The following is an 11,553-nucleotide window of genomic DNA, read 5'->3' as shown; positions in this document are numbered from 1 at the left end:
TTCAAACCAGCATCCTGATGTGCTAGGATGTTTCTTGCTGCTGGTTTTGTCGAAAGGCTTCTGTCTCTAGAGCACATGCCCACCAGTTTGAAATGGGGACCTGCTTTGTTCCAGACAGGTCAACAGTATAATAGACGTTCTTATTCAGGCCTTATGGGCCTGACTGAAGTTGATTAGCGTGAGTGGGGGGGCCTGGAGAGCCTTCTAGCTAGAGGAAAGCCTCAGGCAGATTTGCTGCTCGGAGAAGAATGTTCTGTCCGAGCAGAAGGTTGCCCACGTCCAGCGACTCCAGGACTCAACCGTTTCGTCACCCGAAGACACGCTTCAGGGGCCTCTGGTGTGCCCTGGCTAAAAGTGATCAGACTCTGGTGGAAAATCCCCCCTCTGAAGAGCTAGTTCTTTAAGCAAAATCCACCCTTAAGAAACGAAAAACGTAGTGGTGACACTGCGGTCGTGGGACACACTGCACAATCCCAGTGCGAGTGCACACGCCCGTCCTGCAGCAAGCCGTTAACAAGGGCTCTTCCTGGAGCTTGCGGCATTCGGCCTGGTGCTGCTCCCCATAGCAATGTTCGAAGAAGTAAGGAAATGGCAGGTGTAGGGGCTCCAGCCCCCGTGACTCTTGCTGGGGAGGGGAACAGTGTTGGTTAAACAGGACAGGGGAAACATCCGTCTGGGGGAAGCTTCCTCTTTTCCAAACTTCTGAGAAATTCTAAACCAAGTAGCAAGAATTCAAACCTTTGTTTAAATAAGGTCTTCACCTGTGTGCCTTGAAGCTCCGTGTTCTGCTTAGACAGGATGGACCTTAGGTTTGCCAACACAATCCAGCCGCATCTCAGATGTTGCAAACGCTCCTGATTCAACAGCACCTGCCCTGCACCTGTTCTCTGGTCTCCGTCAATATTTCTGTGCTTCTCTGATGCTGAGTCATTCGCCTTACACTTAATGAATCATCTGACAAAACTGTTTGGCAGGGTGCCAAGTCCTGCCAACCCTGGCCTCTCCAAGCACCGATGTGGCCTCTAGGTGTAGTAGATCAGTAGGGACAGACGCAGTCTGGCATGAGCCATGCTCTTCACGTTGAGCTGTAAAGTCTGCTGGCACTAAAATGACCCCAGCCTTGGCCTTGGAGCTTGAAAAATGGATACCCAAGCCCAGGCACAAACTCAACACTCGATGTCTGTAAAGCCAGGAGCAATTTCCAGCACCATCTCCCTCCGTGCAGAACCTTAGAACACACACGTGGGCCTGGCTCAGTGTCCATGTCTCCTAAGTAACCAGGAGCAAATTCAGCCACGCATCCCACGGGCAACGTTCCCTCTAATTTTTGACAGGCGTGTGCGCAAGAAATGTCTTCCGTGCCGTGTTTCGCTGTGCGCGCGGGGTTTCGGGTCCGTGCGCGCGCGGGGTAGACAGACCAGTGCCCACAGGTGTGTGCGTGACACCGAGTAGCAGTACTGTGCATTGCAGCAACTTCAAAAAGGCGTCTCCTTGTCTCTGAGCAGCCCAGGCTGACGCGGCACCCAGCTGCTCTGAGCTGCGTAGCAGGGGACTGGCACTGTGAGCTTTGGTCAACCACCTCCGTGCTGTTGACAGGTCAAACGTGAAATGCAGCTTGGCAGTAGATTGTGTGGGGTCTTGTATTTAATGGGGATGCGCAGCTGTGACGGAGTCCCTGGGCGATGCTCTGGAACTGCTCCCCATGAAGCCAGTCAGGACTCTGGGGCAGTCGCCTTTCTGTGAGCAGCCTGTCTTCAGGACACACAGCTCACCCGGCTTCCACCTTCCTGGGTCTGACCTCAGAGCATTCAGCATCCTCTGCCCCTCTGTGCGCTTCCCACAGCGAGTCCCCTCAGGCGGGGCTCCTGGGGAAGCCAGAGGGTCCTGCACCCCAACTTCACAGTCAGACTTGACTCTCAGCCAGCCAGTAAAACAGAAGGTTTATTAGACGACAGAAACGTGGTCTAAAATAGAGCTTGCAGGTGCAGAGAACGGGACCCCTCAGCTGGGTCCATTTTGGGGGGCAGTGAGCCAGACAACCACATGTGCACTTCACTCCATGTCCCAGCCAGCCCCAAACTGAAACTCCCTCCAGCCCCTCCTCCTCTGGGCTTTGTCCCTTTCCCAGGCCAGGAGGTCACCGGATTCCTTTGTTCTCCAACCCTTTAGCTCTCACCTTGCAGGGGGAAGGGCCCAGGCCATCAGTTGCCAGGAAACAGAGTGTCGGCCATTCTCTGTGTCCAGACCCCTGCACACACCTGCCCTCTAGGGCTCTGCAATGATCATACACCCTTACCCCACCCCCTAGATACTTAAGAACTGCATAGGGGAAACTGAAGCACCCCCACACTATTCAGAGGAAACATTAAGAACAGTCCCACTTCGTCACATCAGCCCACAGAGACGACAGGTCCCAGCTCTTGATCTGAGCAGTGCAGTGACGAAGGGCTTCCGCTCGCCGTGTTCTTCGCACTGCATCCTGGGGCCAGTAGTTACTGCAGCTCTGTCACAGAGGCATCAGCTGCAGGTCATGTAAATTTCCTGCCCTATCCTCATTTGTCAGCAACATCGTCTCTCTCTTTAACCCACCTAGGGCCACGTCCTGCTTGCCTTATAAACCCACTGAAGCCAGCAAGAGACAGAGGCAAGCAGGATGTGGCCTGTAATACTGAGCTGAGCCTGCTGCGTTCTTGGAGTGCAGATCAGGTCCAGGACTTTGGGCACCTCCCTCAGTTGCACCAGCAGCAGGGTGGTCGTGGCAGGGAAGCATGTGCTCCCTACTTTCCTGTTACTGAGCAGCAACATGTCTGGCAAGCATCCCAAGCAATCCTCTCCAGGAGGTGGCAGGTGACTGCAGTGGGATCACCAGGAACTCGAGCCTGGGGCTGGGCAAAAAGACCAGAAAGAGAGTTTGCCTCTGACAGCAGCCAAACCGTGAGTGACTCATTGTTTGAATGATGGTCAGGACTCATCAGTCAAGTGTCCGTCTGTCTCTCTGAATAGCTCTTCTTGGTTGACATGGAAAGCAGGCTCCAGGATAGATGGCCTTATTACAATTTTTTGGACCATATACGGACTGACATCTATAAGACACTCAACTGCTTCTGATGTTCCCATCCCCTAGAGAGCTGCAAGCTGAACTCTTGACAGCTATTAAAATACTGAATAATATTACTGTGGTGACTGCAGATGTTCCCAAGGGTTTTCTTTAGCAGCTGGGAGGTGACCTCAGGCTGTGGGCTGGAAGGCCCTTGTCCTATTCTGGAGCTTGCAATGCTTCTAGAACTTTGAAAACTTTTGGGTTTGGCAGAATCTGTCTTTGGTTTAAGACCTTGCTTTTCATGGGCAATGAAATTAGGAAGCCCTGCTCTGCTAACATCTGGAACCCTGTGCTGGAAAGAAATTCTTGCCTGACTTCTAGGACTACCCGGGGAATGACCTGAAATAACAAGCAGTGGCCTGGAACCTCTGTTTCACCAGCACCAAAGAGAAGTCAAACCCTTCCTGTCCTTAGGTGGCAGCTCAGGGAAATGTGCGTCCTCCCGAGTTGTACAGAGGCAGCAAACAGCCTGGTGTGCAGATGATGAGACTAGTGGCAGCTGTGCCGACTGGGGCACAATGGTCCCAGCAGCACAGGGTAACGTTTAGTATTTATCTTGTGTGATGTGTGCCCAATAGTGATGTCCTTGAAATATGTGGGGTCTCAGGCAAGAATTCAGCCTGCAAGCTATTGAGGCTGCTTACTCAAGGCCACCAGCAGTAACTTCTTTGGCTCATGCTGAAGCCCAGACTAAGCACCAAATACATGTTCTGGGTCATATCAAACCTCTAAAAGGTCAGCCTTGCCTTTAAGTGCATCACAAAGATGAAAGACAGAAAAAGGGGATACTGGATCAGACCAATGGTTCATCTAGCCCAGTGTCCTGTCTTCCAACAGTGGCTGGTGCCAGGTGCTTCAGAAGGAATGAACAGAACAGGGCAGTTATCAAGTGATCCATCCCTTGTTGTCCAGTCCCAGCTTCTGGCAGTCAGGGGTTTAGGGACACCCAGAGCATGGGGCTGCATGCCTGACCATCTTGGCTAAATAGCCATTGATAGATAAGTTCATGGAGGATAGGTCTAATTCTTTTTTGAACCCAGTTATACCTTTGGCCTTCAAACATCCACTGCAATGAGTTCCACAGCTTGACTGTGTGTTGTGTGAAGAAATGCTTCATTACATTTGTTTGAAATCTGCTGCCTGTTAATTTCATTAGGTGACCTCTGACTCTTTTGTTACATGAAGGGCTAAATAACACTTATTCACTTTCTCTACACCAGTCAGGATTTTATAGACTTCTATCATATCTGCCCTTAGATGTCCCAAACCTCCTCTATTGACACCTCAATCTTGTACAGTTCCTCCAATTTGTCCCCTAAAAAGAATGCTCAGTTGTGGGAATCTCCTTTGCATCCCCTGCAGTGAAGACTGATGCAAAGAATTCATTTGGCTTCTCTGCAAGGGTCTTGTCTTTCTTGTGTGCTCCTTTAGCACCTCAATTGTCCCGTGGCCCCACTGATTGTTTGGCAGCCTTCCTGCTTCTGATGTACTTACAAAAAAAATTTTTTTTTGCTGTTTCTTTTTGTCTTTTGCTATTCTGCAAATACTTTTTTGACCTGCTTAATTGAACTTTTACATTTGACTTGCTAGAATTTATGCTCCTTTCTATTTTCCTCACTAGGATTTAACGACCAGTTTTTTTAAAGGATGTAGTTTGGCCTCTGATCACCTCTTTTACTCTATTTAGCCATGGGGGCATTTATTTTTTTGGTCCTCTTTTTGTTTGTTTTTTTTTATTTGGAGTATGCATTTAGTTGGAGCCTCTATTATGGTGTGTTAGTAAACAGTTTCCATCCAACGTACAGACTTGTTTTACAACGTACAGACTGTTTCTTTTAATTTCTGTTTAACTAGCTTCCTCATTTTTTGTGGTATTTCCCTTTTTGACATTAAATGCTACTGTGGTGGGTTTCTTTGGTATTTCCCCCCCACAAGGATGTTAAATTTCATTACTGAGCGGGTAAGCTCTATTCACCTCTTAGCCCACACTCTGCGCTCACTTAAATCAATAATTGCCACTCCCCATCTTAGTTCCAGCATAAACTGCTCCAAGTAGGGTGACTAGATCGCAAAAGTAAAATATGGGGACACAGTGGGTGGGCAGCCACAGGCTCACAGCCCCCACCACGTGTCAGGGGTGCATGGCCCCAGCTCTAGCTGCTGGTGGAAGCTGCAAATCGGGGGCATATAGCCTCTGCTCCAGTCCCAGCCATAAGCCATGGATGCACGGCCATGGCCCCTGCCACAAGCCCCAGGTCAGGAGCACACGGCCGCAGCTTTGGCTCCATCCCCCATTGCAAGGGGAGCCTCGGGGTTGGGGTACATGAGGGGGGTTTGCAGTGCTGATGCCAGGAGGGAGTTTGGGTGCAGCAGGGGGCTCAGGGCTAGGGCAGGGGGTTGGGGTGCGGGAGAGGGTGCAGGGTGTGGGCTCCGGGTGGCGCTTACCTCGGGCGGCTCCCCGGCTGTGACGACATCTCCCTCTGGGTCCTAGGCAGAGGTGCAGCCAGGCGGCTCTCTGCGCTGCCTCATCCACAGGTACTGTCTCTGCAGCTCCTATTAGCAATGGTTCCCAGCCAATCGGTGCTGCGGAGCCAGCGCTCATGACAGGGGCAGCATACAGAGCCCCCCGGCCATCCCTGCACCTAGGACCCAGAGGGTGATGTCACCACTTCTGTGGAGCTGGGTAGGGAGCCTGCCAGCCCCGTGCCAGCCAGAGGCCTGGCAACCCTACAATATCGGGACAAATGGCGTCCTGATCGTACATCGGTCAGGACGCAGGACAAAGAGTTAAAAATTGGGATTGTCCCCATTTTGAGGACATCTGGTCACCCTAGCTCCAAGAAGCAGTCATTAATGGTGGCTAGAAATGTGATCTCTGCATCCTATCCTGAGGTGACCACCCAGTCAATATGGGGATAGTTGAAATCCCCATTATTGGGTTTTCTGTTTTTGTTGCCTCTCTAATCTCCCCGAACATTTCACAGTCACTGTCCCCATGCTGGTCAGTGCTATATTCCTGCTGCCCTGCTCTTGTTGTTCAAGCATGGAAGATGCACAAGGCCTTTGTGATTCATGGCATTGTCCAGGCTGGCCCCGTGTGCTCTCTCACCGGTCACTGGTTTACAGGGGCTGGGACAGTAGCTGGGCTTGTCTGCCAGTCACCGCACTCAAAGCTGAAACTTCGATTAGATAGTCTTCCAGAGTGTAGCGAGGCGGAGCAGCCTCCCTCCAAGGCAGACTGGGAGGAACTCTGCCCCTGGTGGGCAGAGCCAGACCAGGCCCCTCCTTGTGCCAAAAGCGGAGGGGCTGAACAGGCACTATAAGAGGCAGGGTTTCTAGCTTGGTTGCGGGAGAACCAGGGAAGGAGGTGGACGCTGCTGCCTTGCTCCTGGCCCCTGCACCAGGGACTGAGCTGTATCAACCCCTGCCACCGGAGAAGCTGCTGGAACTGCTGAGGCGCCTGGGGGCCCGTGAGCGATGCAGCCCTGCAAACAAGTAGGGGTAGGAAGTAGCCCTAGGAAACCAGACATTCGGCCGGTTGTGTTGCTGAAACCCCGGTCAGCGTGTTATGGCAGGATCCCCGCTGTCCCAGCATCAGGAGTCCCTGCCACTGCTAGGGCCCTGGGCTGGGACCCAGTGGAGTAGGGTGGGCCCGGTTCCCCCTACTGCCAACCCCACCACTGGGGTGGCAGCCAACCCCCCTTAGGCCACAGGACCTGGTTGTCTGCCCCAGCCACGGAGCTGCCCCTAGGCTGCTTGGGGTTGCTTGGCCCTGCCCAGAAGGCAGAACTACAGGCTGTTACAAGTGCTGGTCCCCTGTTGATCAGCTCTCAGAGGCTGGGTGGCATAACGAGGCTGCACAGCCTCCCTCTAATGCAGACAGGGAGGACCCCTCCAAGCCCCAACACAGAATTACATGTTCAAGTCTGGGTCTGGGTCTGCATCCTAATTTTTGTCTGATTAGAAGAGGGTTTGTCAGCAGACGGCGTCTGTGAGTCACTTCCAGTTCCATCCTGCACCCAGTGCTCTGCTCGGGCTGGCTTTGGCAGTTAGCAACCCAAATCACTACCGCACCTTTCTTCTCACTGGAATCAAGCCTGTAAATATTGCTAGTAACCCGCAACTTCACCTTGTCCCTAGTCAGCAAGACGTCCCTCTACCCAATGCAGATTTGGCTGCTGTAGGCATTCAGCTGCCCAGGAAGGCGGGGCTTAGTTTTCACAAACTGAAGTATTCTAGCATCCCGCATAGTCTAGTTGGGACTGGCTCCATCTCCAGCACGGTAACTGCTAGACCTTGTTCAATAAAATGACAAATTATGGCCTGCCTCCTCCAGCCATGGCGCAGAGGGTTGAGCCGCTGCACGCAGACTGCTGTCAGCTTTTCAATTCAGATTAAATGTTTAGCAGCATTTGGATTATTATTCATTTGGAATCCCTTACCACAGGCTGACACAGCTTCCAGAGGCCAAACTGCACTGATTGCCACGCCACGCAAACAGGTTGATACCTTGACAACCAGATAAAGGAAAGGTCACAGCATTATTAAAGGATGAGAGTCACAATGTGAGTGTGCATGAGGAAGGAGCCAGGGAGGAGGACAGCGCTCCTGCTCAGCAGGAAGAAGGTGTGTACAGAATCAGAGCAGTCCTGACCCTGTCATCTAGCAATAATGCCACCTTGTTGCAACAGAAGTTCAGAGTGCAGAGTCCAAGCTGTGTCCCACCCACCCACCATCTGCCTGAGGCAACAGGGGCCTGGGCATGTTGTGAAGGGTTTGACCTTGATTGGGTGGGTGGCAGCAATCCAGCTCACTCTAAAAGCAACCTCCTCTGAGCAGAGGTCTCCCGCAGCCAAGTTCAGCAGGAATGTCATTGCAGTGCGGGGCTTTTGATGAAGGAAAGTAAAAAATAGAAATAAACCAGGGATGGATCTTGGTGTACCTGTGGGGAGAGAACCGTCACCAAGCGTGTGCCTTCTGCCAAAATGTGTCTGTGGTCAATAGACCAGCATCACTTGCTCCGGCGCCGGGGCTAGTGTCTACCATCTCCCTGCAAATACAGCTTCTACAAGCCAGGGGACTAAAATGACCTCAGCTGAAGAGAAGTAAAGAGCATTTATTCCGTGACAAAGTCCTCTTACCTCTATCCTCTTACCTATAATTGTGCAAAAAGTTTTCACCACTGGCAACACCAGTGCAAAACAGAAAACAAGAGCAAAAGCTGCACAAATGTAGATTTCCATCAGTTTAGGATAAAGTTCACATGGATTTCTACTCATACCCAAGGTATTTTTCACCTGCAGAATAAAATAATATAAATACACATCGGCAAAGTAAAAGTGCTGCAGTCTGTAAAGGGTTAACAGGGTGTCTGGCACGTGGCTGTTTGGGGCCCAGTGTAAAAAGGCAGAACCACGTCCCCTCCTGCTTGGCTGGCTGGAGCAAGGAAAGTCGAGGGATTGTTGCTGTTTCTTGGTTGATTTGCTTTGTTTAGTGAGAGTTGTGTGGACAATAAAACAAGCCCAAAAGAAAGAGCCTTAAAAGGACTGAGGACTTGAGTTTGCTCTCCCTTCCCTGGCTGGTGATGCTGCCCACCAGCTCCCAGTAGGAATGCCCTGATCCTGATTAGCAAAGCAGCTAAGCCTGTTACCCTAGTGCATGCTGACCAAGATTGATGTAACGTGACACCCCCACACACCCCAATATACCAGCTCTCCTGTGTCTCCGCAGGAAGAGGTAACTCCTGCTCCTCGGCAACTTACCCAGAAATTACAATGTAAATTTTGTAATGGTCCAAATTTCATGGGGCACATTTCATGAAGCCAGCTAGCTTTCCCTCTCCCCAGCCCACATCTTCAGAGCAAAGCCCAAACCAGTCAATGAGCTCACCTGTGTGAAGAGGAATACAAATATTTGGTTCCATATTCTTGTCTTCTGACCAGTTCCAAAAATAGACTATTCCAGCCACCTGCATGGTAGTTTCAGAGTAACAGCCGTGTTAGTCTGTATTCGCAAAAAGAAAAGGAGTACTTGTGGCACCTTAGAGACTAACCAATTTATTTGAGCATCAGCTTTTGTGAGCTACAGCTCACTTCATCGGATGCATGTCTTCTGCAGTTTCTACAGGATGCATCCGATGAAGTGAGCTGTCGCTTACGAAAGCTCATGCTCAAATAAATTGGTTAGTCTCTAAGGTGCCACAAGTCCTCCTTTTCTTTCTGCATGGTAGTGTGAGCTAATAATTTACTAGTCCTTCCAAGAGCTAAGCAGGTAGGTAGGTACTAAACTCACCTCTGAGTTTGTCTCTGTTCACACCTCAATACGGTTTGCTACTGCCTTAGCTGGAGCAGCTATGAGCTGAAATAACAATCCACACTGCTTTTCCCTGTTCACATAACACACGCTCCTGCTATAAGGTTGTGTCAGAAAGTTACCTTGAACGAAGGCTCCCAACTTCCCTCCAGTCTATTATAAACAGCTTTTAATAGCAAATCTGCTGTAAGCACATGCCCTTTGCTCCTCGGAATGGCTTCCTCTAGAAGGGGTGCCATTCCCATAGATCTGGAGACACTGGGTATTAACGATTAAGCTGTTGCTTTTTGCTAATGCTTTTCTCTATTTAAATTACATATTGCTTTGTTAAATTGCCAACTGGCAGACAGTTTAAGCTTCTGAGCATGCAGGTAGTCAGGCTCCGTGATGGTGCTCCAGAGCAGGAAGGAAGCGAAGTGAATTAGTTATGCTGTGAGCACGAAAAGGAGAAACCACCCAGGTGCACTAGTTGTATTTGAGAGAAACAAAATAAATTAAAGCCTGGTCCTGCCTGGGCTCAGTGTCAGAGTTTCTGTCTAGGCCAGATGAAGAGTCCTGACTTGATAGGGATCGCCATCCTCTTCTCTCGACTCACTCCCCTTTGTGATGAGCTCTTGAGGTCTGCATTAGTCACCCCCAGGGACTCTCCCATGGGAGCTTTAGCCAAGCGCTCGCTTTCCAATCTTAGCTGGCTGTGGACTTTTTGAATTGCAACAGGAAAACAGCAGAGGAGAGACGGTGAAATTGGATCCAAACACCCTTGCCCCCCAAGCAGTTCTGCCTAGAGGGATGGACTAGGGCTTACCACAGTGCCAGATACAATAGAAACCCCAGTGCCGATCAGCTGGAAGCACCTGACCTTCAGTGCAGAAATCTGTCTCTCTTGTGGAGTCCCTGCCCTCCCCAGCAGGTCTGCAGCACACAGTGCAGGTTTGCAGGGTGCTCTCAACCAAGTGGAGAAATACAGCAGGCTGGTCTTGGCAGGAAGGCAATGGGGGGATGATCCACACACTGACTCACGACTCAGCACCTCCCATCACCATCCTCCTCCGAGCTCAAATCTTGCTCACCTTACCCACTAAACTAGCCCCACTGAGTCCTTGCCAGACTTCGACCCATTGACCCTGGCTGGGACTCAAATGACCAGTTCCAGCAGCTCCTGCCTGGAACAACAAGCAGCTGGAGCGTGGTCAGGCTGCCGGGGGTTTAGACAAGATGGCCAGAGATGGATGGCTAGCACCTTTTGTGTCTGGCTGAGGGGTCAGAGCCAGGCAAATGTGATTTACAATGCTGTGTATTAATACTGTAATGTGAGGGTTTATCCAGCTTCCTGTCACCTTGCCTTGGACTTGCCAGTTTTACCTGCCATTTCCCTATCCTCCCGAGTCAATGTGGGAGGGACACCCAGATGGAAAAACCCTCAGCTCGTCCAGTCTATGTCCCCGTGCAGGGACAGTGCAGAATGGCTCCCTGCAGGACACTGCCTGTTTGCTGTTCTAGGCTCCCTGGTTGATTTTTCTGCTTCAGAGAGGCTCATGGCCCAGGCTTAGTTCCATTGTCTTGGCACCTGGGTGACCCCTGTTTGGGTCCCTGCTGCACTACCGACTTCCTGTGTGCCCTTGGGCAAGTCATTTAATCTCCCTGTGGATAAGGAGGCCAAGGGCCTGGCCTGGCCTCCCCTGGGTGATGTGAGGACACAGTGAAGTGGGAGGGGCTCTGCTGCGATCTACATTTACACCTCAGAAAATCTGATCATTTTCCACAGGGCGAGCCCTCTAAATCTGGCCTCAGCCAGGCTCGCAGGTCAGCATGATCTGAGGGCTAGAGACATGGCCTGGTGCCCTCACGGTCACACAGCCATTGGAATAGCCTAGAGCAGGGAGTGATAAATGCACTGTCACTGGGCCCTGGGGTGGAGATATGCCGGGGGGGTCTGCAGTGACAAGGCAGAGCAATCCCGGCTGCCTGTCCCCCGGTGCTCCGCCAGTGGGACACATCACCCGCGTCCCTGCGAGCCAGCACGGCCAGTTGTGGTTGGACGTATTCTGGGAGACGCCATCACTGGATAAAAGCTTTAATTCCTAGAGACTCCGGGGCACCCTCCGCTGCCCCATGCAGCTGGGCCCTGGCTCGCCCCTGCC

This window comes from Lepidochelys kempii, chromosome 18 (genome assembly GCF_965140285.1).
Source record: "Lepidochelys kempii isolate rLepKem1 chromosome 18, rLepKem1.hap1, whole genome shotgun sequence".
NCBI lineage: Eukaryota > Metazoa > Chordata > Testudines > Cheloniidae > Lepidochelys > Lepidochelys kempii.
The sequence above is the reverse complement of the archived record's forward strand: the minus strand, read 5'-3'. Positions refer to the sequence as shown.